Source organism: Paroedura picta, chromosome 2 (genome assembly GCF_049243985.1).
Source record: "Paroedura picta isolate Pp20150507F chromosome 2, Ppicta_v3.0, whole genome shotgun sequence".
Classification (NCBI taxonomy): domain Eukaryota; kingdom Metazoa; phylum Chordata; class Lepidosauria; order Squamata; family Gekkonidae; genus Paroedura; species Paroedura picta.
The window spans coordinates 176,307,484-176,313,375 of record NC_135370.1 but is presented as its reverse complement, the minus strand read 5'-3'; positions in this window follow the sequence as shown (position 1 = coordinate 176,313,375).

The window sequence follows — 5,892 nt, the reverse complement described above, 5'->3', positions numbered from 1 at the left end:
TGCTGGCAGGGGCTCATGGGAATTGTAGTCCATGGACATCTGGAGGGCCGCAGCTTGACTACCCCGTTGCTTCCAAGGAAATCTAGATGCAGCACCGGCTAGCTGTAGGAATTGCCAGAAACTCTGTAATGCTATAGAATATCTTGTGAATCGTAGACTATCCCTGCATCACTTTTGGGTGTGGCGTAATGGAGCACAGAGTACTGACTTCTACGAAAATAATCAAAATGATTGCATTTCCTGGACAAACAAGTCATCCTTCACACCCAATTGTACAGATGAATTCAGCCCAAGATTACCCCCCTAGTTATGTGCACATCTGAACAATCCATGAAAATACTGAACAGCTTTAGAGTCCAGTGGCCACCTTTAAAGCAACAAAGTTTTATTCAAGGTTGTGCATGTACAACGTGGGGATCTTTATAGTACACAAAATGTTCCCCATGCAATTCAATCTGAAGTGAAGACAAGCAAATCCAGGAACTGGAACTTGTCTTTAGCAAATTCGAAACAGCCGAAGATCCACATGCTTTCTCGTGTTTTCACAATCCAATTCTTATTGGATTCAATTCAAATATTGAGGGTTATTTACATATATTATGCTGTATGTAAATTGACTCTCACACTTTGCCTAAAGTATGAACTGATTAATTCCATTCCCTGACATTGTATCTGAGGAAGTGTCTGCACGCATGAAACTTCATACCTTGAAGGAAACTTTTGGTCTTAAAGGTGCCCGTGGACTCTAACGTTGCTCTGCTGCTTCAGGCGACCGACTTGAATCTTTCAAGATAAAAATGTTGGTCTCTTTCATAGAATCCTAGAGCTGGAAGGGACCTCCTGGGTCATCTAGTCCAACCCCCTGCACTATGCAGGACACTCACAACCCTCTCGCTCACCCACTGTCACCTGCCACCCCCTTGAACCTTCACAGAATCAGCCTCTCCGTCAGATGGCTCTTCAGCCTCTGTTTAAAAATCTCCAAAGAGGGACAACCCACCACCTCCCGAGGAAGCCTGTTCCACTGAGGAACCGCTCTAACTGTCAGGAACTTCTTCCGGAGGTTTAGACAGAATTTCTTTTGAATTAAGATTCAGAGTACCTTTATTGGCATAAAATTCTTTTGAATTAATTTCATCCCATTGGTTCTGCCTCTCGATAGGCACTACAATATTTTCCAGTGACTCTTGTTTTATTTATTTACTAGTAATCAAGCCCACTGCAGCTAAATGCAGCGGGCGCTAGGAACTTACTGTGGGTGGGTGTCTTTCCTTGGCGTCGGTGTTTCAGCGGTGGCTGGCTTGGTCGGCGTTCTGGCGGCGGCGGCGGCCTGACGCAGCAAGAGGCGCTTCGCACCTGCCGATTGGTCCCTCCGATTGTCTGTCGTGAGGAAGGGTCCAATCCGGACCCTTCCTCATCACGGACAAAGCCCACCTCAAGGCCCCTTAACCATTTCTTTAGTCCGTGGCACCCACGGCGCCATGGGCAGTTTAAAGATTATTATTATATTTATATACCCCCCTCCCGAGGGCTAACATCAGGGTTCTCTCGGTCCCACCTCCCCCGCAGGGTGTCTGTTGTGGGGAGAGGAAAGGGAAGGTGATTGGAAGCCGCTTTGAGACTCTTCAGGTAGAGAAAAGCGGCATATATGAACCAACTCTTCTTCTTCTTCAGTAATCTCAGGGCTCTCTCAGCCTCACCCACCTCACAGGATGTCTGTTGTGGGGAGAGGAAGGGAAGGCGAATGTAAGCTGCTTTGAGACTCCTTCGTGTAGAGCAACTTTCTCAACATTTTTACCATTGAGAAATCCCTGAATCATTACTCAAGCTTCGAGAAGCCCCGGAAGTAGCAAGATCGTGCAGAATATGATTAGGAAGCATAGCTGTGGACACACCCACCCAGGGGCCCTCCCCTTCCCAACCGCCCCAGGACCATATGGTCATATTACCCAATAAATAACAAAGAACCACTTCCATCACAGGGTGTCTGTTGTGGGGAGAGGAAAGGGAAGGAGATTGGAAGCCGCTTTGAGACTCCTTTGGGTAGAGAAAAGCAGCATATAAGAACCAACTCTTCTTCTTCTTCAGTAATCTCAGGGCTCTCTCAGCCTCCCCTCCCTCACAGGGTGTCTGTTGTGGGGAGAGGGAAGGGAAGGCGAATGGAAGCCGCTTTGAGCCTCCTTCGGGTAGAGAAAAGCGGCATATAAGAACCAACTCTTCTTCTTCTTCAGTAATCTCAGGGCTCTCTCAGCCTCCCCTCCCTCACAGGGTGTCTGTTGTGGGGAGAGGAAGGGAAGGCGACCGTAAGCCTCTTTGAGACTCCTTCGGGCAGAGAAAAGCGGCCTATAAGAACCAACTCCTCTTTTTCTTTTTAATTTTTTGGTTTCTTTTTACAAATTTCAAAAATATATGAAAAATCAATGAGCTCCCACACATTTGGGAAGCCCTTCCAGAGCCATCAAGCAGGGTTTCACAAAGCCCTTGTTGAGAGAGCTACGGTATAAAAACCAAATCTTCTTTTTTCCTCTTACTTTTTTCCCTGAACCCCCTCATTTGTCTTTTTGGCAGTCCTCAGCATCCGCAAAATGATCCTCCAACACCATGTTGCTAATTAACCAACTTTCTCCTGTCAGCTTTCTTCACACCCATTCATGGTAATGGGAAAATATCTTGGCATGAATATTCTTGGTGTCGGTCGCCAGCTACACATACTGACGAATCTTGTCTAGTTCCTTCCTGGCTGCCCTTCCCAGCCTCAATCTCCATCTGATTTCCTGGGTGTGATCTCCCTTTTGGTTGACGACAGAGCCAAGGAACAGGAAGTCTTGTGCCCATTGCATATAGGTGACCTAAAGCTGCCATAAAAGGAAGCAAAGGAATGGTCAAGAGCAACAAAACAAGGGTGGGCCAAAAGCTGTCAAAAATCATAGAAATCCTAGAGTTGGAAGGGACCTCCAGGGTCATCTAGCCCAACCCCCTGCACTATGCAGGAACTCACAACTACCTGCCCACCCACAGTGACCCCAATTCCATGCCCAGGGAATTCACAACTACCTGCCCACAAACAGTGACCTCAATTCCATGGCCAGATAACAACCCCACCTCCAAAATAAAACAGAACCCCCGGCCAGTCTGACCTGGAGGAAATTCGCCTTACGACCCCAAATCGGCAATTAGTAATTCCCTGGGCGTGCAAGAAAGGGCCACAAGAGCCAAGCACTGACACTGTCACTTCTGCCCACCCACACACCATCTGTCTAAGTGAGAGTGCATAGAATCAAAAAGGACAACTAGTCTTTTTATCACCGGGACCACTCAACGCTTGACAATTTTACTGAGGCCCGGTGGGGTGGGGTGGGGGGTAGTTTACTCCTCTACTCTCAACCACTGCCCTAACGCTCTCTGATCGCTATGGTCATGTTTAAACCTCCCTTCAAAATAAGATACAGACACGCCACAACAATGAACATAAGGAACATTTTATTTTCATGGAAATTTTAACTCATGACAATGACAAATCAGTGGGAACCCTGAGCTTGTTTCTCTGCAACAAGATGGTCCCATCTGGGAGTGATGGGAGACAATGACACCCAAAGTGTGTTGTAAAGAGAGCCAGTTTGGTGGAGAGCCAGTTTGGTGTAGTGGTTAGGAGTGCGGACTTCTAATCTGGCATGCCAGGTTCGATTCTGCGCTCCCCCACATGCAACCAGCTGGGTGACCTTGGGCTCGCCCCAGCACTGATAAAACTGTTCTGACCGAGCAGTGATATCAGGGCTCTCTCAGCCTCACCCACCTCACAGGGTGTCTGTTGTGGGGAGAGGAAAGGGAAGGCGACTGTAAGCCGCTTTGAGCCTCCTTCGGGTAGGGAAAAGCGGCATATAAGAACCAACTCTTCTTCTTCTTCTTCTAAAGGGCTGGGGGGGGGATGAAGTAAAGAGCCGGGGGGGGGGGAGAAGGCATCCTTCGGGGCCCACCTCCAGTTAGTCGAAAGACCACATGTGGTCCGCAGCCCACAGGTTGGGGATCGCTACACTAGAGGACACATCAGCTCCTACCGCTGGAGAACCACAAAACCGTTCTGAAAAGGCCAAGAGACGGTCAGTCGGCCACTTAAGACCCAGGTTATGGACGGCTTCCGATGTCGTTAGCCCACCCGTGGATTCTGTACATCCCATTATCGCTCCTCTGAGTCGTTTGGCCTCTGTGCCTTTAAGCTGTTTATTTAAAGGAAGCAGTAAAAAAAATAATTGCTCCATCGATAGAGCCCGTGATGGACAGCCTGCTGTTTCCAAATCCCCAAAGTTCTCTACCCCGAAACGATTCTCTTGAATTACATGGCTAGAAAGATATGCAGCGTGCCAAAAAGAAATGCTCACAGGATCTCGCTTCCTCCAGAATTGCAGGCCATTTCCCCCCTTATCTTTGACTCCTGACCTTCTGTTCAGAATGTTGTAGGGGTTGATCTCTAAGCATTTTTTCTCCATCCTGCTTCGACTGTGCCCCGGCATGGGGTTGTCTTCGGGGATAAGACGATATCCGGGACTGGACTGTAAGGACATCTGGGGCTCTGCATTTGCTCGTAGGAAAGAGCCCTCGTAGGAAATGCAGAAGGCAAATGCAGTTTGGGGTTGTATCAACAGAGGCATCAAAATCACAAGATGTCCTAGTCCCTGTGCTGTCTACCGCATGGGTCAGACCCTTTCTGGAGTCCTATGGGCCAGTGGTCCCCAACCTTTTTTATCGCCGAAGGCCTGTCAACACTTGACAATTTTACTGAGGCTGGGGGGGGGTAGTCTTTTGCCGAGGGACGTTGTCGCCTCCTGAGCCCCTGCTCTGCTTGCTTTCCTGCTGGCACCCCTGACTTCCCGCTGCCTTTTGGGGGGCGCTGCCAGCAGCAGCTGCTCGGTGCCACGCTGAGGGGGAGCCCCAGCCATGGCGGCCGCTGGAGAGCACCCAAGGTGAGCCGGAGGCAGAGTGGCAGGGCAGCCCCCAAGGCAGCAGCTGGGGAGGAGGACGAGGAGGAGCCGTAGCCCAGTACCGACAGATCGACGGACTGGTCCCGGTCCCCGGACCGGGGGTTGGGGACCACTGCGCAGTTCTGGAGGCCTCACTTCAAAAAGGAGGTGGACCAAACTGAGAGGTTGCAGAGGAGAGCGACGATGATGCGGGGCCTGAGGACCAAACCGTGTAAGGAGAGGCTGGGGGACTTGGGGATGTTCAGCCTGGAGGAGGCGGAGAGGGGACAGGATGGCTCTCTTTAAATAGTTGAAAAATTGTCTCTTGGAGGAGGGCAGGGAAAGGTTCCTGTTGGCAGCAGAGGAGAGGACACGCTGTAATGGGTTTAACTACATGGAGAACAACATCAGCTAGATACCAGGAAAACAATTTTCACAGTCCGAGTAATTCAGCAGGGGAATGGGCTGCCTAAGGAGGTGGGGACCTATCAGGATTTATAGAATCATAGAGTTGGAAGGGACCTCAATGCAGGAACTCACAACTACCTGCCCACTCACCGTGACCCCAATTTCATGCCTACAAGAGACATACACTGGCACATCCCTTCCTGGCCACCCACTCACAATCTGCCTAAGTTCATAAAAACAACATTTCTTCTGCCTAAATTCATAAAATCAGCAATCTTCAGATTCCTGTAATCCTAAATTTAGTCCATTCCTTCTGAGATGTCTCTTCATATTGGTTGCATCAGTTTATACTGTAGAATCTGGTTTGGCCCACAACTGGATGGCCAGTTACATCAGATCTTAGAAACTAGAAGAAGCAGAAGAGTTGGTTCTTATATGCCACTTTTCTCTACCTGAAGGAGTCTCAAAGCGGCTTCCATTCTCCTTCCCTTTCCTCTCCCCACAACAGACACCCTGTGAGGTGGGTGAG